This window comes from Heterodontus francisci, chromosome 1, assembly GCF_036365525.1.
Source record: "Heterodontus francisci isolate sHetFra1 chromosome 1, sHetFra1.hap1, whole genome shotgun sequence".
Taxonomy (NCBI): Eukaryota; Metazoa; Chordata; class Chondrichthyes; order Heterodontiformes; family Heterodontidae; genus Heterodontus; species Heterodontus francisci.
This window is the reverse complement of record NC_090371.1, coordinates 90150718-90172897: the sequence shown is the minus strand read 5'-3', so window position 1 is coordinate 90172897 and position 22180 is coordinate 90150718.

The window sequence follows — 22180 nt, the reverse complement described above, 5'->3', positions numbered from 1 at the left end:
ATCTGCTTGGATAGGCGCAGCCTCCTACAGCACTAGCGCTCTGCAATTTGTAGGTAGCTGACTCTTGGGCTGTGCACCCAATATCTTGGGCAGTGCCTTTCTCCCCTTGCAGTCCCCCACTGTGCTCCTCTGACCTCCTGCTGTCCAGGAGGTTGTATCTGCCGCAACTCATCCTGGCTGCTCTGTCCAATGTCAGAGTGGTCTGTTCCCATTTGAAATCCCTCAGCTGGGCTTTGTACATTCACTAGGTCTTCTCCTGCCAATCCCAATGGCCCACTTGATGCCAGCAGGCTCACATGCCACTTCGGTTTCTATCACTTACCACTGAGAAATGCAACTCTTCCAGCTGCAATAATAGCTGCATTGAAGCAGCTGAGTTTTTTTTGCTGCCTCTGCTATATTTCAATCAGCCCTTCTCATAGCCCTCATGGACCTCCACACTGTTTCTGTCTTCACAACCCTGTTATGTTCCCCACATGGCGTCTTCCCCCATTCCCAGCCATTAAAAATTGTGTATCGCAACTGACAAGCCTGTTAATGAGCTCTTTAATGAACTCAACAGGCACTGAATTGGAGGTGTGCACCTAACCCACTCCCTCCCTCACAGGTGAGGTGGTGGTGTAATGGTATTATCGCTGGACTAATAACCCAGGGTATTTCTCTGGGAACATTGATTCGAATCCCACCATGGCAGAAGGTGGAATTTGCATTCAATTAATAAATCTAGAATTAAAAAGCTCGTCTAATGATGGCCATGAAACCATTGACGATTGTCGTAAAAACCCATCTGGTTCATTAATGTCCTATAGAGAAAGAATTCTGCTGTCCTTACCTAATCTGGTCTACATATGACTCCAGATCCACAGCAATGTGGTTGACTCTTAACTGCCCTCTGAAATGGCCTAGCAAGCCATTCAGTTGTATCAAACCACTACAAAGTCAATAAGGAATGAAACCGGATGGACCACCCGGCATTGACCTAGGCACCAGAAACAACAACAGCAAACACAGCCCTGTCAACCCTGCAAAGTGCTCCTAACTAACATCTGGGGGCTTGTGCCAAAGTTGGGAGAGCTGTCCCAAAAACTAGTCGAGCACCAGCCTGACATAGTCATATTCACAGAATCATACCTTACAGACAATGTCCCAGACACTGCCATTACCATCCCCAGGTATGTCCTGTCCCACCGGCAGGACAGACCCAGAGAGGTGGCGGCACAGTAGTATATAGTTGGGAAGCAGTTTCCCTGGGAGTCCCCAACATTTGCTCTGAACCACATGAAGTCTCATGGTATCAGGTCAAACATGGGCGAGGAAACATCCTGATGATTACCACCTACTGTCCCATTCAGCTGATGCATCAATACTCCTGCATGTTGAGGAAGCACTGAGGGTAACAAGGGTGCAGAATGTACTCTAGGTGGGAGACTTCAATGTCCATCACCAAGAGTGGCTCGGAAGCACCATTACTGACTGGGCTGGCCGAGTCCGAAAGGACATAGTTGCTAGGCTGAGTCTGCATCAGGTGGTGAGGGAACCAACAAGAGGGAAAAACATATTTGAGCTCGTCCTCACCAATCTGCCTGTCGCAGATGCAGCTGTCCATGACAGTATTATAGGAACATAGGAAGATAGGAACAGGAGTAGGCCATTCAGCCCCTCGAGCCTGTCCCTCCATTCAATGAGATCATGGCTGATCTGCGGCCTAACTCCATATACCTGCCTTTGGCCCAAAATCCCTTAATATCTTTGCTTAACAAAAATCTATCTATCTCAGATTTAAAATTAACAACTGTTCTAGCTTCAACTGCTGTTTGTGGGAGAGAGTTCCAAACCTCTACCACCCTTTGCATGAAGAAGTGCTTCCTAACATCTCTCCTGAATGGTCTGTCCCTAATTTTCACACTATGCCCTCTAGTTTTAGAATCTCCAACCAGTGGAAATAGTTTTTCTTTATCTAGCCTGTCTTTTCCTGTTAATATCTTGAAGACTTCGATCAGATCACCCCTTAACCGTCTAAATTCTAATGAAAAAAGGGCTAATTTGTGTAATCTCTCCTCGTAACTTAACCCCTGTAGTCCAGGTATCATTCTTGTAAACCTACGTTGCACTCCCTCCAAGGCCAATGTATCCTTCCTAAGGTGTGGTGCCCAGAACTGCTCACAGTACTCCAAGTGGGGTCTAACCAGGGTTTTGTAGAGCTGCAGCATAACCTCTGTGTCTTTATACTCCAATCCTCTAGATATAAAGGCAAGCATTCCATTAGCCTTTTTTGATTATTTTCTGCACTTGCTCGTGGCATTTTAAGGATCTATGTACCTGAACCCCCAAGCCTCTTTGGATATCCACTGTACATAACCTTTTTCCATTTAGAAGGTACCCTGCTCTATCCATTTTTGGTCCAAAATGGATAACATCACACTTTACCCACATTGAAATTCATTTGCCACAGTTTTGCCCACTCACCTAGTTTGTCAATATCTCTTTGCAATTTTATGCTATCATCTAGACCGTCTACAATGCCGCCTAACTTTGTATCATCAGCAAATTTGGATATATGACTTACTATGCCATCATCCAAGTTGTCAATGAATAATGTGAATAATTGAGGCCCCAACACAGATCCCTGTGGGACACCACTAGTCACATCCTGCCAATCAGAGTACTTACCCATTATCCCCACTCTCTGTCGCCTACCACTCAACCAACTTCCTAACCTTGTCAATAATTTGCCCTCAACTCCATGGGCTTCTACCTTAGTTAACAGTCTCTTATGTGGGACTTCATCAAATGCCTTCTGGAAGTCCATATAAATAACATCCATAAATATTCCCCTGTCCACTACCCCCTATCCTTGATTATACATGTCACCCTTCTTAAAAAGTGGAGTGACATGTGCAACTTTCCAATCCAGAGGGACCACTCCTGAATCTAAGGAACTCTGAAAGACTTTAGTTAGGGCATCTACAATGTGCTCCCCTATTTCCTTTAACACCCTCGGATGGAAACCGTCAGGTCCTGGGGATTTCTCACTCTTTAGTTCCATTAATTTCCTTGTTACTGATGTTTTACTTGCGTTAGTTGTATTAAGTCCCCGTCCCCTATCGGCTATTAATTTTTGCGGAACTTCCAGCAAGTTATCCTCCTTTTCAACTGTAAATACTGAGGCAAAGTAATTGTTCAACATGTCTGCCATTTCCCCATTATCAATGACAATATCTCCATTTTTAGCTTTTAGTGGGCCTACATTACTCTTGACCACCGCTTTCCCTTTATGTAACTATAAAATTTCTTCTTATTGATTTTGATGTCCCTTGCAAGTTTCCTTTCATAATCCCTTTTAAGCTGCTTTGTGACCCTTTGCTGGTCTTTGTATCTATCCCATTCAGCCGGATCTGTGCTGCATTTTGCATTTTTGTAAGCCCTTTCTTTTAGTTTTATGCTATCCTTAATCTCTTTAGTTGTCCATGTCTGTTTTTTCTGTGAAGTGGAGTTTTTTCCTCTCAGGGGTATATACTCATTCTGTATTTCATTAAACGTTTCTTTAAATATTCTGCACTGTTCTTCAGTCATTTGACCCATTAACAGATCTTCCCAGTTTATCGTAGACAGTCTCTGTTTCATTCCGGTAAAGTCAGCCTTACCCAAGTCTAAAATTCTAGTAGCTGATTCGTGCTTTTCACTTTCAAACGCTACCTTGAATTCGAACATGTTGTGATCATATTTGATAAATGTTCACGTATAGTTAGGCTACTAATTAAATTTGGCTCATTATTCATAGCTAAATCTAATATTGCCTGTCCCCTTGTTACATCTAGGACATATTGCTGTAGAAAACTATCCCGGATACATTCCAGAAATTCACTACCTTTCTGACAGGTGCTAGTCTGCCTCTCCCAATCTATGTGTAAGTTAAAATCCCCCATTAATACTACTCTGTCTTTGTTACACACTTGCCTAATTGGTACATTTATACAATCTAACACCTCAGAACTGCTACCAGGGGGTCTATACACAACATCTATTACAGTTTTAGATCCTTTTCTGTTCCTCAGTTCCACCCATAAGGTCTCCACTGGATGCATTCCCCTCATTAAATCCTCCCTCACTACTGAGGTGATATTATTTCTAATCAGTAAGGCTACTCCACCCCCTCTGCCATTTTCCCTGTCCCTCCTGTAAACTTTATAACCTGGTATATTTAGTTCCCAGTCCCGACCATCCTGCAGCCAGGTCTCCGCAATGGCCACCACATCATAATCTTCCATTTGAATTTGCACCTGCAGTTCATCTAGTTTATTCCTTACACTCCGTGCATTTGTATATAGAACTCTTATTTGGGCTATACCCGCTAACCTGTCCCTCAGCACTGATGCTTTAGTCACCTATTTATTATTTCTCTCTTCTGGTTTAACCAGTATACTACTTGCAGTTTTGCCATTACGGGCAGTTCCTGAAGTAGGGTTCCTGACTGTTTCTTTACTCTCTGCCCTGTTACTTGTTTTTGAAACTGTATTGACTTCCCCTGAGGCCACCCCCTCCCCCTCATTTACTAGTTTAAACTCCTTGTGACCACCCTATTTATCCTTTCCGCTAGCACACTGGTCCCAGATCGGTTCAGGTGCAGCCCATCCCAACGGTACAGTTCCCTCCTGTCCCAATACTGATGCCAGTGCCCCATGAAATGGAACCCCTCTTTCCCACACCACTCCTTTAGTCACGTGTTTACTTCCCTAATTTTCTTATCCCTATTCCAATTTTCACGTAGTTCAGGTAATAATCCAGAGATTATAACCCTAGAGAACCAGTATTTTAATTTTGTTCCCAGTTTCCCAATAATCCCCAAACAGGTCCTCTTGCCTCGTCTTGCCTATGTTGTTTGTCCCAAAGTGGACCACAACAACTGGATCCCCCTCCCTCTCCAATATCCTTTCAAGCCGGTTAGAGATGTCCCTCAATCTGGCACCGGGTAGGCAACATACCATACGGGAAATCTCGGTCCTGCTTACAAAGGATGCTTTCAGTACCCCTAATAATGGAATCCCCTACCACTACCACTTTTCTTTTTGCTCCCCCCACTTGAATGGCCTCCTGCACCATGGTGCAGTGGTCAGTTTGCTCATCCTCCCTACAGTCCGTTTCCTCATCCACACAGGGAGCAAGTACCTCGTACCTGTTAGACAAGGTCAAGAGCTGAGGCTCCTCCGTTGCTGAATTCAGGATCCCTCTACCTCCCTCACTTGCAGTCACACCCTCCTGTCCCTGACCACTGGACGAATTTGAGATACGTAATCTACGGGGTGTGACTGCCTTAAGCACAGTGTCCAGGAACCTCTCCCCCTCCCTGATGTGCCGCAGTGTCTGAAGCTCGGACTCCAGCCCATCAACCCTGAGCCGAGGTTCTTTGAGCTGCAAGCACTTGCTGCAGATGTGGTCTCAGTGGCTCTGCAATGGGATCTACCAGCTTCCACATCATGTAGCTATGGCACATCGCCTGCCCTGCCATCTCTACTTTACTTTAGTTAATTAGTTTTTCAAATTTAGTGCAGATTCCCTACGAATTTTCCTGTGACGTCACTTTTTTCAGATTTTTCTGTTTCAGTCGGAACACTGAAGCAGTAAAAGCAACTCCGCCCCTCCGGGTCCACTCCACCTCCTCTCCCCAGTGACGAGGCCGTGAAATCCCCGAGGTAAGTTATTTATATTCACAGTTCTGATGCTCCGCCCCTTTGGTCCTGCTCTACCTCCGCTCCCTGGTGACTAGGCCGCCAAATCCCCGAGAAAAGTTATTTATACTCACAGCTCCGATGCTCCACCCCTCCGGGTCCACTCTACTGGTATTGGTAGGGTGACCACCACACAGTCCTTGTGGAGATGGAGTTCCATCGTCACATTGAGGATTCCCTCCATTGTGTTGTGTGGCACTACCACCGTGCTAAATGGGATAGATTTTGAACAGGTCGAGCAACTCAAAACTGGGCATTCATGAGCCGGTGTGGCCCATCGGCAACAGCAGAATTGTACTCAACCACAATCTGCAACTGCATGGCCCGGCATATCCCCCAATCCACCATTACCATCAAGCAGAGGGATCAACCCTAGTTCAATGAAGCGTGCAGAAGGGCATGCCAGGAGCAGCACCAGGCATACCTCAAAATGAAGTGTCAACCTGGTGAAGCTACAACCCAAGACTACTTGCATCCCAAACAGCAGAAGCAGCATGCGATTGACAGAGCTAAGCGAACCCACATCCAATGGATCAGATCTAAGCTCTGCAGTCCTGCCACATCCAGTCGTGAATGGTGGTGGACAATTAAACAAATAACTGGAGGAAGTGGCTCCACAAATATCAGCATCCTCAATGATGGGGGAGCCCAGCATATCAGTGCAAAAGATAAGGCTGAAGAATTTGCAACAATCATCAGCCAGATGGGTCGAGTTGATGATCCATCTCGGCCTCCTCCTGAAGTCCCCAGTATCACAGATGCCAGATTTCAGCCAATTCGATTCATTCCGCGTGATTTCAAGAAATGACTGAAGGCACTGGATACAGCAAAGGCGATGGGCCCTGACAATATTCTGACAATAGTACTGAAGACATGTGCTCCAGAACTTGCTGCGCCCCTAGCCAAGCTGTTCCAGTACAGCTACAACACTGGCATCTACCCTGCAATGTGGAAAATTGCCAAGGTATGTCCTGTACACAAGAAGCAGGACAAGTCCAATCCGGCCAACAACCGCCCCATCAGCCTACTCTCAATCATCAGTAAAGTATTGGAAGGAGTCATCAACAGTGCTACCAAGCAGCACTTGCTTAGCAATAACTTGCTCAGTGACGCTCAGTTTGGGTTCCACCAGGGCCACTCAGCTCCTGACCTCATTACAGCCTTGGTTCAAACATGGACAAAAGAACTGAACTCGAGTTGAGATGGGAGTGACTGCGCTTGACATCAAGACAGCATTTGACCGAGTATGGCATCAAGGAGCCCTAGCAAACCTCGAGTCAATGGGATTCAGCGGGAAAACTCTCTGCTGGTTGGAATTGTGCCTCACCCAAAAGAAGATCATTGTGGTTGTTGGAGGTCAATCATCTCAGCTACAGGACATCACTGCAGGGGTTCCTCAAGGTGGTGCCCTAGGCCCAACTATCTTCAGCTGCTTCATCAATGACCTTCCTTCAATCACAAAGTCAGAAGTGGGGATGTTCGCTGATGATTGCACAATGTTCAGCACCATTCGTGACTCCTCAGACACTGAAGCAGTCTGTAGAAATGCAGCAAGACCTGGACAATATCCAGGCTTGGGATGGTATGTAATAAATAACATTTGTGCCACACAAGTGCCAGGCAAAGACTATCTCAAACAAGAGAGAATCTAACCATCTCTCCTTGATATTCAATGGCATTATGATCGCTGAATCCCCCACTATCAACATCCTGGGGGTTACCATTGATTAGAAACTGAACTGGACCAGCCACATAAATACCATGGCTACAAGAGCAGGTCAGAGGCTAGGAATCCTGTGATGAGTAACTCACCTCCTAAATCCCCAAAGCCTGTCCATCATCTATAAGGCACAAATCAGGAGTGTGATGGAATACTCTCCACTTGCCTGGATGGGTGCAGCTCCAACAACAGTCAAGAAGCTTGACACCATCCAGGACAAAGCAGCCCATTTGATTGGCACCCCATCCACCACCTTCAACATTCACTCCCTTCATCATTGACGCACAGTGGCAGTGTTGTACCATCTACAAGATGCACTGCAGCAGGCCCCTTAGACAGCACCTTCCAAACCCACAACCTCTACCACCTAGAAGGACAAGGGCAGCAGATGCATGGGAACACTACCTCCTGCAGGTTCCCCTCCAAGTCACACACCATCCTGACCTGGAGCTATATTGCCATTCTTTGACTGTCACTGGGTCAAAATCCTGGAACTCCCTTCCTAACAGCACTGTTGGTGTACCTACCCCACATGGACTACAGCAGTTCAAGAAGGCGGCTCACCACCACCTTCTCAAGGGTAATTGGGGATGGGCACTAAATGCTGACCTAGTCAGCAACCCCGCATCCCATGAACTAATAAAAAAAAAGCATCACGTTCTCGCTGTGGCAGGACGCAGCACCAACCTCCAAGAATATGATATTCAAATTAAGCTTACAGCTGTTCCCTTCCCCAGCAACCTTTGAAAATCTGGCCCATTGTCTTTGGCATCCACCACAAACTCTGTTGCCTAGCCACTAACTCCATTCCCCTCCCTGGCCACTGTCTGAAGCTGACAAAGATTGTTTGTAACCTTGGCATCCTACATGTCCCTGAGCTGAGCTTCCAACCCCATAGCATCTCAATTATCTTCATAGTATCCCCTGCTTCTGTCCTGCCTCAGCCCATCTGCTGCTGAAATCCTCTTGCATGCTTTTGTTCCCACCAGATTCTTCTTACTAGGCTCACATCTTCCACCCTCCATAATCAAAAACCCTGCGACCCATTTCCTAGCACCTTCACCCATCAAGCCTGTGCTCACTGACCTACAGTGGCTCCCGGTCCACCAACACCTTCATTTTAAAATTCTCAGCCTTGTGATCTCTCAAAATGCTTTGCAACCTCCCTATCTCTGTAACCAGCTGAATCCCTAAAGCTCTTTAAGAATTCTGCAATCCTTCAATTCTGGCCTCTTGTGCATCTACCAATTCATTTGCCCCAGAATTGGCAGCGTGCTTTCAGTTGTTGAGGCTCCTAAATCTGGAATTCTCTCCCCAAACCTCTGACTCTCCACCTTTATCATGTCTGTTAAGATTCAGTTTAAAAGCTGCCTCTTTGATTGAGACGTAATGCCATGAGTGCACATTGGAAAATTGTGGGCCTGCTGCATTGATAAGCAGTCATGTTCTACTCACCAATTGTACACTCGATGTTTATGGGGAGATTAACGATGTGAAAGGAGCTTGGTCTCAGGTTGTGCAATTCAGCATGACTGCCTCATTGAATATTTTAGACATTTAATTGAGATCCATGAATAGCAAGAGCAAGGCTCCATCCATTCTTCCAAATTCAAAAGTCAAGGCTGATGATGATGACTAGTTCTTCGCAGATGGATATCAAGGGAAGATTCAGCCAATGGGTGCTGGCACACTGGCTGGTGGCTAAACAGTCCAATTCTAGATCTGCAGGCTCTTGAGCATTTGGGGCACAGGAATTCTTGATCTGGGGGAGCCCGAGCAGAAGCAGCTTCCTTCCGTTTTTGACATTTCTCTCCTACAGCTTCATGTCTTAAGCACTCAGTCCTGCTTGTAGCATTCCTGATATTTCAGCGTCAGTTGTTCCTGTCAGCAGCTTCCTGCACCCACATTTGTTGTTCAATGTCAGCCAAGGAGAGTTGTTTCTTCAGCTGGTCCTTGAAACGTTTTCCTGGAGCACCTTGATTCCACTTCCCAAGGCACAGTTCTCCATAAGGCACTGTTTTTCGCATTCTGGTATCCTCCATGCTTGACACATGCCCTGCCCAGCGTAGCTGTCGTCGTAGGAGAATACTCTGAATGCTGGGTAAAATTTCTCTTCTAAAGACTTCAATATTTGTAATGTAGTCCTGCCATTTGATATTCAGGATGGAGAGCAAGCAACATTGATGGAAGCGTTCAAGTAGCTTAATTTGTTTACTGTACAGGACCCAAGATTCTGAGTCATACAAGAGGGGAAGTGATAACACCTGGATTTTCGAGGAAATGAATAAGGAGTGATTTTTCGGGACTCATTTAGAGAGACGACCAAAAGAGCTGTTGGCTTTGGACAAACAATGGTCAGTGCCTTTGCTGATGGAGGCGTCGGTTGAAATAACGCTGCCCAGATATGTGAATTGATCATCAGCGTTGAGACTTTCGTCATCGATTTTGATCTATGCTGGGTTGTAATTTTCATAGGGTTGGAACAGCACTTCTGTTTTCTTCAGGCTGATGATAGGGCCGAACGCCTTTGCTGCTTCTGAGAAATGGTTCACTATAAGCTGTAGTGCTTCCTGTTTGTGGGTCACAAAGACATAACTATCAGCAAAACGAAGTCTCAAGGTGTGCACTTCTGTGGTCTTTGTAAGTGCCAAGAGTTATCGTAGATTGAAAAGTCTGCCATCTGTTCAGAAGCAAATGTAAATAGCCTCTGTCAAATCTTTCTTGGATTCCTGAAGCATCATGCTGAAGAAGATGGAAAAGAGGGTCAGTGCAAGAACACCCTTATTTTACACCATTGGAGATAGGGAAGCTGTCAGAGAGTGTACATTCAGTTTCTGACCTTTCTGTCCTACATGAGCTGTCGGAGTATCTCCAGGAACCTAGATGGACAACCCAGTCGAGACAGTATTTCCCATGGTCCATCCCGGATGATGGTACCAAAGGCCTTTGTGAAGTCTATGAAGAAAACATATCGGCCCCCGTTCTATTCCTGCATTTTTCTTGGATCTGTCTCAATACAAAGACCATATCTGTGGTTCCTCTGCTTGGTCTAAATCCACACTGACTCTCAGAGAGAGTTTCCTTAGTGATTGTTCATATAAGTCTGTTCAGAGGTACTTATGCTAAAATTTTTCCTGGAATAGAGAGCAAGGTAATACTTCTGTATTTTGAGCAGTCTGATTTTTCCCGCTTATTTTTGTAGAGGGCGACAATCACTGCATCGCGAAGGTCCTGTGGCACTGTCTTTTTCTCCCAGCAAGCCGTAAACAGCTCTGTGAGCTTGTCGAGAAGTGCGCTACCTCCCTGCTTGTAGATCCCTGCTGGAATACTGTCGACTTCCAGGGCCTTGCAGGATTTCAATAGTGCTATAGCACTCGCGATCTCTACGCGGGTTGGGGCTTCATCCAATTCAAACTTTGTTTCCCTTTGTGGTACCCTTGCTATCAAAGCTGCCTGCACCATCCTTACATGCCCAAAGAGGCTCTCAAAGTGCTCTGACCGTCGAGTCATGATGGCCTTTTGATCAGTAAGCACGGTTGTGCCGTCAGAAGATCGCAGTGGTGCCTGTGTCAGGTGGGACGGTCCATAAACGGTCTACGAGGACTTGTAAAAAGATCTCATGTCGCTGATGTCCACATAACTCTGTGCTTTGTCGGCTAGTGCTTGTCACCAATCATTTTGAATGACTGGAAGCTGGGTTTGTAGGGTACTGCAGACTTCCCTATAAGCTGCTTTTGCAGATTGGTCACCTGGTCTCGCAAGAGGTTTCAAATAGCAGGAGCATTTCTTTTGGAGCAAATCTTGGATTCTGCAGTTGTTTTCATCGAACCAGTCCCTTTTCTTTCTCATTGAGTAACCGACAGTTGTTTCCTGAAGAACGAATTGCAGCTGTTTCCACTGTTCACCTGGGTCCGTTTCAGCTTCTGGGAACAAGCTATCATTCAGCTTAATTTTCAGCTTGCTCTCGAGTTCTGCTTTAACCTCCAGCAGACCTAGTCGGTGAACTTGGAGTTTGTTCGTTACTGGGCACTTTTTCTTGGAAGGTGGCTTACTTTTGAGGGCAACATTTGCTCAGACCAGTCTTTGGGCGATGTGGTAGTGTCTTCTTCTTTCTTCTTTCGCCTCCTTGTCTCGCGAGACAATGGGTAAGCACCTGGAGGTGGTCAGTGGTTTGTGAAGCAGCGCCTGGAGTGGCTATAAAGGCCAATTCTAGAGTGACAGACTCTTCCACAGGTGCTGCAGATAAAATTGGTTGTCGGGGTTGTTACACAGTTGGCTCTCTCCTTGCGCTTCTGTCTTTTTTCCTGCCAACTGCTAAGTGTCTTCGACTCGCCACTCTTTAGCCCTGCCTTTATGGTTGCCCGCCAGCTCTGGCGATTGCTGGCAACTGACTCCCACGACTTGTGATCAATGTTACAGGACTTTATGTCGCGTTTGCAGACATCTTTAAAGCGGAGACAAGGATGGCCGGTGGGTCTGATACCAGTGACGAGCTCGCTGTACAATGTGTCCTTGGGGATCCTGCCATCTTCCATGCGGCTCACATGGCCAAGCCATCTCAAGCGCCGCTGACTCAGTAGTGTGTATAAGCTGGGGATGTTGGCCGCCTTGAGGACTTCTGTGTTGGAGATACGATCCTGCCACCTGATGCCAAGGATTCTCTGGAGGCAGCGAAGATGGAATGAATTGAGACGTCGCTCTTGGCTGACGTACGTTGTCCAGGCCTCGATGCCGTAGAGCAAGGTACTGAGGACACAGGCTTGATACACTTGGACTTTTGTGTTCTGTGTCAGTGCGCCATTTTCCCACACGCTCTTGACCAGTCTGGACATAGCAGAGGAAGCCTTTCCCATGCGCTTGTTGAATTCTGCATCTAGAGACAGGTTACTGGTGATAGTTGAGCCTAGGTAGGTGAACTCTTGAACCACTTCCAGAGTGTGGTCGCCAATATTGATGGATGGGGCATTCCTGACGTCCTGTCCCATGATGTTCGTTTTCTTGAGGCTGATGGTTAGGCCAAATTCATTGCAGGCAGCCGCAAACCTGTCAATGAGTCTCTGCAGACACTCTTCAGTGTGAGATGTTAATGCAGCATCGTCAGCAAAGAGGAGTTCCCTGATGACGACTTTCCGTACTTTGGTCTTCGCTGTTAGACAGGCAAGGTTGAACAACCTGCCCCCTGATCTTGTGTGGAGGAAAATTCCTTCTTCTGAAGACTTGAATGCATGTGAGAGCAGTAGGGAGAAGAAGATCCCAAACAGTGTCGGTGCGAGAACGCAGCCCTGTTTCACGCCACGCGGGACAGGAAAGGGGTCTGATGAGGCGCCGCTATGCTGAATTGTGCCTTTCATATTGTCATGGAATGAGGTGATGATACTTAGTAGCTTTGGTGGGCATCCGATCTTTTCTAGTCGTCTGAAGATACCACGTCTGCTGACGAGGTCAAAGGCTTTGGTGAGATCAATGAAAGCAACGTAGAGGGGCATCTGTTGTTCACGGCATTTCTCCTGTAGCTGGCGAAGGGAGAACAGCATGTCAATGGTGGATCTCTCTGCTCGAAAGCCACACTGTGCCTCAGGGTAGACATGCTCAGCCAGCTTCTGGAGCCTGTTTAGAGCGACTCGAGCAAAGACTTTCCCCACTATGCTGAGCAGGGAGATTCCACGGTAGTTATTGCAGTCACCGCGGTCACCCTTGTTCTTATAGAGGGTGATGATATTGGCATCGCGCATGTCCTGTGGTACTGGTCCCTTGTCCCAGCACAGGCAAAGCAGTTCGTACAGTGCTGAAAGTATAGCAGGCTTGGCACTCTTGATTATTTCAGGGGTAATGCCGTCCTTCCCAGGGGCTTTTCCGCTGGCTAGAGAATCAATGGCATCACTGAGTTCCGATTTTGTTGGCTGTACGTCCAGCTCATCCATGACTAGCAGAGACTGGACTGCATTGAGGGCGGTCTCAGTGACAACATTTTCCCTGGAGTACAGTTCTAGGTAGTGTTCCACCCAGCGGTCCATTTGCTTGCGTTGGTCAGTGATTGTGTCCCCGATTTCGATTTGAGGGGGGCAATCTTCTTGATGGTTGGCCCAAAAGCTCTCTTAATGCCATCATACATTTCTCTGATGTTGCCGGTGTCAGAGGCCAGCTGAATATGACTGCATAGGTGTTGCCAGTACTCATTTGCGCAGCGCCTGGCTGTTCTTTGTGCAGCGCTTCTGGCTGCTTTAAGTGCTACGGATGTTAACTCGCTGGGGGCTTTCTTGTAGTTCAGCAGTGCAATGTGCTTCGCGGCTATGACAGGTTCCAGCTCTTCAAAGTGAGATTGAAACCAGTCCGCATTCCGCTTCACACGTTTGCCATAGGTGGTCATTGCTGAGTCATAGATGGCGTCTCTGATGTGGGCCCACTTGGTCTCTGCATCCCCTGTGGGAGTGTTTTGAAGGGCTTTTTCAAGTGAATTTAGAAACTTACGTAACAGCTGTGGATGAGAAATTCTGCTAGTGTTGATGCGTGGGCGGCCCTTCTGCTTGGAGTCATGCAGCTTCTTTGGTTTGAGGCTAACCATGCTGCACACCAGGGAGTGGTCGGTGTCACAGTCCGCGCTGTGGAAGCTGCATGTGATTTGACCGTTGTTTAAAGAGGCTCGCCTTGTGACGATGAGGTCCAGCTGGTGCCAACGACGTGATCTTGGGTGCCTCCAAGAAACCTGGTGACGGGGTTTAGTGTGAAAGAATGAGTTAGTGATGCAGAGGTTATGATAGGTACACAACTCAAGCAGTCTCTGTCCATTCTCATTCATCCTACCAATGCCATAGCGCCCAAGGCATGAGGGCCATAAGTCATGGTTGGCCCCAGCCCTGGCATTAAAGTCCTCCAGAAGGAACAGGTGTTCGGTGTTAGAGGCGGTGAGCAGTCGGATGGACAGTATGCGTTCCGAGCCATTTGAAGGTGGCTCTATCATGCTGAGCAAATAGTTTCTGATGGCGAAGCCCACTCCATGCTGTCTTGGTTCTTCAGGATCCCTACCCTGCCAGAAGACGGTGTAGTCTTGCTCTCTTAGAGATCCGCTCGCAGGGAGGCGCGTCTCCTGAAATGCTGCAATGTCCACATTGAGTCTACTGAGCTCGTTGTTAATGATGGCAGTCTTACGAGAATCATTGATTTTTGTAAGGTCTTCCGACAGGCCAGGACACATAGTTCTGACATTCCAGCTTGCAAAACGAAGGGCTGGTACCTTCTTTCCTTTTTTGGTCATGCTGTTTGTTGCGGTGTTACAGTCCACTTGTCGGGCAATGACCCTGAGCTCCAAGCACCCATTGAAGTGGACTGTAGTAGTGTAAACAGGGCATAATTCTGGTGTGAAGTACATCTCTGACGCCTCATTGGCAGATTAGGATGTAGTCCAAGAGGTGCCAGTGTTTTGAGGCTAAAGACAATGCTAATATGTATTATATTTACCAACTTTGGTTTGATGAAATTTAATAGAATACAGTACTCCTTTCTTTGGAACCAAACATCAATTTTAACTGCACAAATTGGTTAGACATGATCTTCTGTGAACTTAGCAACGTGCCTGATGATTTTCTGCCATTATGTTAATGGGCAGAATTACAATGTACTTTGAGAGCATGGACATTTTTCACTCCCTTGTCATCCTGTTATTTTCTCTGTTCTGGCACAGTCCACTGTTAACCAACAGTATCCTTTTAAAAGGCTTAAAAAAGAGAAATGCTTACTTATATAACATCTTTCACAACCTCAGGAAGTCCCAATGCATTTCATAGCCAACTAAATACTTTTGTAATGTAGAAAATGCAGCATCCAATTTGTACATAGCAAGCTCCCACAAACAGCAATGTAATACTGACCAGATAATCTATTTTTGGTGATGTTGGTTGAAGGATAAATCCAAAGATAACCAAAGAGAACCTCCCTGCTCTTCTTCAAAACAGTGCCATGGGATCTTTTATGTCCATCTGAGAGAGCAGACAGGACTTCGGTTTAACATCTCATCTGAAAGTTGGCGCCTCCAACAGTGCAGCACTCCCTCAGTATTGCACTGGAGTGTCAGCCTAAATTTTGTGCTCAAGTCGCTGGATGGAACATGCACCCATAACCTTCTGACTCAAAGGCATGAGCGTTACCAACTGAGCCACAGCTGACTTAATTTGAGTTTACAATGCTTTGCATTACATCAAAACACAGCATCACTCATACCATTTCATTATATTTTAAATATGTATGATCCACAACATAAACAAGACAGAATACAACTAGCTTAATCTTCGACAATCGTCTTTATGTTTTTGGTGTTAATAAAACAGCAACATAAACCTGGTTTAAATTATAGAAAAATTGAAATGATGACAAAGGTGCAGTGTGGTCCTAATGACTCATTGAATGTGCCTACTTCAGTGGATTTTCTAGCTATACACAGTCTCCATCGTGATAACCAGAGGGATTGCTGTAATTGGTCAGCACTGTAGAAATTGTTACTCGCTAATTAAACTAAAATACAGTTTATCGCTTGTTGGTTATTTGGGTGCCAGTTTATGATATATACTGGCTTGAAGAGACATGGATCTGGCAGAGGTGGCCAAGTGTTTGGCTGATTGTAGACATTGTCTGTGTGCACCCTATTTAACTGCAGGAAGAGGTCACAGCCAAGCCCCTTCATAATCTTGCCTAATGCCTACACATGCACACTTCTGGCAGGCATCTCTGCATAACATACTGAATCACAAATCCTGGGTATGTCCTGTCCCACCAGTAGGAAAGACTCACCAGAATCAGCGCAGTGGTTTATAGTTGGGAGAGACTAGCCCGAGGAGTCCTCAGTATTGACTCTGGATCTCATGAAGTCTCATTACATCAGGTCAAACATGTACAAGGAAACCTCCTGCTGATTACAACCTACTGCCCTCAGCTGTTGAATCAATGCTGTTCCATGTAGAACACAACTTGGAAGAAGCATTGAGGGTAGCAAGGGCACAAAATGTAATCTGGATTGGGGATTGTCCGTCAATGTCCATCACTAAGAGTGGCTCAGTAGCACCACTACTAACTGGGCTGGCCGGGTCCTGAAGCACAAAGCTGCCAGACTGAGCCTGTGGAAGGTGGTGAGAGAACCAATATGAGCGAAAAATCTACTTGACCTCGTCCTCATCAATCTACCTGTTGCAGATGCATCTGTCCATGACAATATTGGTAGGAGTGACCACCACACAGTCCTTGTGGAGACAAAGTCCCTTCTTCACACCATCCACTGCCCTGTGCAGAACTATCACTGTGCTACATGGGATAGATTCAGAACAAACCAAGCAGCTCAAAACTGGGCATCCATGAGGCATTGTGGGCCAACAGCAGCAGCAGAATTGTATTCAACCACAATCTGTAACCTCATGGCCTGGCATATCCCCCACTCTACCGTTACCATCAAGCCGGGGGATCAACTCTGGTTCAATGGGGAGTGTAAGAAAGCACACCAGGAACAGCACCATGCATTCCTAAAATTGAGTTGCTGACCTGGTGAAGCTACAGTACAGGACTACATGCATGCTAGACAGCAGAAGCAACATGCTATAGATAGAATTAAGCGATCCCACAACCAGTGGATCAGATCATAGCTCTGCAGTTCTGCCATATCCATTGTGAATGATTGTGAACAAACTGAAGTATTTGCAACCATCTTTGGCCAAAAGCACCAAGTGGATGCCTAATCTCAGCTTCCTCCTGAGGTCCCCACCACCACAAATGCCAATCTTCAGGCAAATCAATTCGCTCCACATGATATCGAGGAATGACTGAAGGCACTGCATACAGAAAAGCCTATGAGCCCCGACAACATCCCGAATGTAGTGCTGAAGACTTATCCTCCAAAACTAGCCATGCCTCTAGCCAAGCTGTTCCAGTACAGCTACAACATGGGGATCTACCCAACAATGTGGAAAATTGCCCAGGGATGTCCTGTCCATAAAAATCAGGACAAATCCAATCCAGCCAATTACCACCCAATCAGTCTATTCTTAATCATAAAAGTGATGGAAGGTGACATGATAGTGCTATCAAGCAGCACTTACTCAGCAATAACCTACTTACCGATGCTCACTTTGGATTCTGCCAGGGGCACTCAGCTCAAAACCTCACTACAACCTTGGTCCAAATATGGACAAAAGAGCTGAACTCAAGAGGTGAGGTAAGAGTGACTGCCCTTGACATCAAGGCAGCATTTGACCGAGTATGGCGTCACAAAGTCCTAGTAAAATTGAATTTAATGGGAATCGGGGGAAATCGCTCCACTGGTTGCAGTCATACCTAGCACAAAGTAAGATGGCTGTGGTTGTTGGAGACCAATCATCTAACCCAAAGACATTGCTGCAGAAGTTCCTCAGGGTAGTGTCCATCTTCAGCTGCTTCATCAATGACCTTCCTTTCAACGAAAGGTCAGAAGTGGGGATAGTGGGGATGTTCGCTGATGATTGCACAGTGTTCAGTACACTTTTCAGTATTAAATTCCATCTGCCACCTGTCTACCCATTCTGTTAGCCTATCTATGTCCTGTTGCTGGCAGTTCATATCATCCTCATTATTTGCCACATTTCTAAGTTTGGTGTCATCAGCAAATTTTGGAATTCTACTCTTTATTCCAAGATCTGTCAAAGAGTCATAGAGTTATACAGCACAGAAACAGGCCCTTCGGCCCATCGTGTCTGTGCCGACCATCAAGCACCCAACTATTCTAATCCCATTTTCCAGCACTTGGCCCATGGCCTTGTACGCTATGGCATTTCAAGTGCTCGTCTAAATACTTCTTAAATGTTGTGAGGGTTCCTGCCTCTACCACCTCTTCAGGCAGTGCGTTCCAGATTCCAATCACCCTCTAGGTGAAAAATTGTTTCCTCAAATCCCCTCTAAACTTCCTGCCCCTTACCTTAAATCTATGCCCCCTGGTTATTGACCCTTCTGCTAAGGGAAAAAGTTTCTTCCTATCTAACCTATTAATGCCCCTCATAATTTTGTATACCTCAATCATGTCCCCCCCTCAGCCTTCTCTGCTCTAAAGAAAACAACCCTAGCCTTTTCAGTCTCTCTTCATAGCTGAAATGCTTCAGCCCAGGCAACATCCTGGTGAATCTCCTCTGCGCACTCTCTACTGCAATCATATCCATCCTATAGTGTGTTGCCCAGAACTGTACACAGTACTCCAGCTGTGGCCTAACTAGCGTTTTATACAGCTCCATCACAACCTCCCTGCTCTTATATTCTATGCCTCGGCTGATAAAGGCAAGTATCCCATATGCCTTCTTGACCATCTTATCTACCTGTGCTGCTGCCTTCAGTGATATATGGACAAGTACACCAAGGTCCCTCTGACCCTTTGTACTTCCTACGGTCCTACCATCCATTAATAAACCCCTTGCCTTGTTAGTCCTCCCAAATGTCATTAATCTATAGCAAAAAAAGCAGTGGTCCCACACTGACCTTTGGGGAACACCACTGTCTACCATCCTCCAGTCTGAAAAATAACCATTTACTACAACTCGCTGTTTTCTGTCCTTAAGCAGATTTTTTTTATCCAAGTGGACACTGACCCTCTTATTCAATGAGCCTCAATTTTGTTAACCAGCCTTTTATGTGGTACCTTATCAAATACTTTCTCTTCATCGCCTCTGTTACTTCACCAAAAAATTCAATTCGTTAAGCATGATCGCAATTTTACAAATCTGTGCTGGCTCTCCATAATTACCTCAAACCTCTCAAGTGTCTGTTAATATTTTTCCCTGATTATTGTTTCTAAAACCTTACCCACCATGATGTTAAACTAACTGGCCTGTAATAGCTAGGACTGTCCTTACACCCTTTCTTGAATAAGGGTGCCACTCTCCAATCCTCTGGCACCTCCCCTGTATTCAGGGAAGATTGGAAGATTATGGAAAGCCCGACTTCCTTTAGCAATCTGGGATGCAAGCCATCGGGACCAGGTGACTTGTCTACCCTAAGCAAAGCCAGCCTTTTTAGTACCTCCCCCCTCTCAATTTTTATCATATCCATTGCCTCTACTCTCTCTGTTTCTACCGATATTTTGTCAGATTCCACTTCCTTAGTGAACACTGATACAAATTAATCATTAAATATATTCGTCTTGGCCTGCGCCTCTAAACATATATTACCCTCTTTGTCCCCAGTAGGTCCCACTCCACCTCTTACTACCCACTTACTATTTACATGCGGTAGAAGAGTTTTGTGTTTCTTTTAATGTTGACTGCCATTCTATTCCCATGTTCTGTCTTTGCCAGTCTTATTTTTCTTTCCACATCTCCTCTCAACATATTTTATATGACCTCGTTCTCACTTGAACAATTCACCTGACATACATCATATACCTTTTTTGTTTTATCATAATCTCTATCTCCCTCGTCACCCGAGGAGTCTTGTTTTTGGTTCCCTTACCGTTCACCCTTATTGGAGTGTACTTAGCCTGTACCTGAAGCATCTCTTCCTTAAAGATAACCCATTGTTCCGATACAGCTCTTCCTGCCAGTCTTTGGTTCCATTTTACCCTGGTTAGATTCCTTCTCATTGCGCTGAAATTAGCCCTCTTTCAATGTAGACATTCTACCTTATTTTGTTCCTTGATTTTCTGCGTTACAAGTCTAAACCTTATGATACAATGATCACTCTTACCCAAGTGCACCCCGACACACACTTGGTCCACTTGGCCCATCTCATTTCCCAGCACCAGATCCAGCAAGGCCTCCTTTTAGTTAGGCTGAGAACATACTGATCAAGGAGGTTCTCCTGAACACATTTCAGAAATTCGTCCCCTTCCTTACCCTTTACTCTAAAATTATCCCAAATGATATTTGGATAATTAAAGTCCCCCACTATCACCACTCTATAGTTCTTTCACATCTCTGTGATTTCCCTGCAGATTTGCTCTTCTATCCCTCTCTCACTATTTGGTGGCCTATAGAATATTCCTAGTAGTGTGATCATACTCTTTTTTGCTTCTCAATTCTAACCAAATGGATTCTGACCTTGCCCCTCAAAATCATCCTCCCTTTCCAACACTATAATGTCTTCCCTAATCAGTACTGCCACACCACCTCCCTATCTTTTCTGAACACTTTATATCCTTGTATATTAAATGCCCAGTCCTCACCATTTTTAAGCCACATTTCCATTATTGCCACTACACCATATTCCCACACTGTTATTTGTGCTTGTAGCTCACCAACCTTATTCACCACACTTTGTGCATTTACACATGTGCATTGTAATCCTGTCTTTGCTTTCATTGTAATTCTTCTCAGTCCACTCCCATCTAATATGGAACTACTCCCCTCTCTAGTACTGTCTAACACTGTTACATTATGCACCTTATTCCTCTTTTCTACTTCTATATGCCGATACCCATCCCCCTACCAATTTAGTTTAAACTCTGCCCAACAACACTAGTGAATCTCCCCGCGAGGACAATGGTCCCAGTCCTGTTGAGGTGCAACCCATCTCTTTTGAATAGGTGCCTTCTGTCCCAGAACTGGTCCCAAGGCCCCAAGAATCTGAAGCCCTCCCTCCTGCACCATGCTTCAAGCCACACATTGATCCTCCCTTCTTATTTCTACTCTCATTAACATTGCACTTGGAGTAATCCAGAAATTACTACCTTTGAGGTCCTACTTTTTAACTTCCTCCCTAGCTCCTGAAAATCTGACAAAAGGACCTCAATACAGCCCTTGCTATGTCATTGGTACCAATGTTTATCACAACTTCTGACTTGCTCCCTTCCCCTGCAGATGTCCTTTACCCTGGCACCAGGGAGACAATACGGTAACAGTTACAGAAATGCCTATCTGCCCCCTACCAGAACTACCATTCTATGTTATTGTTAGTCTGGCCTTCACACATCATCATTAGGCCCTCCATTGGCCCTCCCGTGTCCTTGTTTTGCCTGCTATCCTTAATTGGACGGTGAATATGGAGTCAGCCTACTAATTGGCTGACTCCCCTGCTGCTGAACCACTAACCCAAGCAGGGTCATATCCAGAAATGGTCCCAACACTTGAAAATTTTATAAGTGCTGAGGATTCTGCCCACAGTCTTTATTGTAATGTAGTGTGTGACTTAGGCTGTCCCAAAGCTCTTCATATCCAATTAATTACTTTTTTGAAGTTCAGTTCCTATTGTTTATTCAATTTGCATCTTGTATAGAACCATCTGCAGCATGGAAGGAGAACATTCGGCCCATCGTGCCTGCATGGTCGACAAGGAGCCATTCAGACTAATCCCACTTTCCAGCTCTTGGTCCATTGCCTTGTAGGTTATGGCAGTTCAAGTACATATTCAAGTGCATTTTAAATGTTATGAGGGTTTCTGTCTTTCCCATCCTTGCAGGCAATGAGTTCCACTACTCTCTGGGTGAAAAGGTTTTCCCTTGAATCCCATCCAAACCTCCTATCTTTTACCTGAAATCTATGCCTTCTGATTATGGACCCCTCACCCAAGGGGAATATGGCCTTCCTGTCTACTCGATCTAGACCCCTCATAATATAATACACTTCAATTAGGTGTCCCCACAGCCTCCTCTGTTCTAAAGAAAAAACCTGAGCCTAACCAATCTTCCCTCATAACTAAAATTCTCCAGTCTGGGCAACATCCTCGTAAATCTCCTTTGTACCCTCTATAGTGCAATCAGATCTCTTCCATAGTGCAGTGACCAGAACCGCAAGCAGTACTC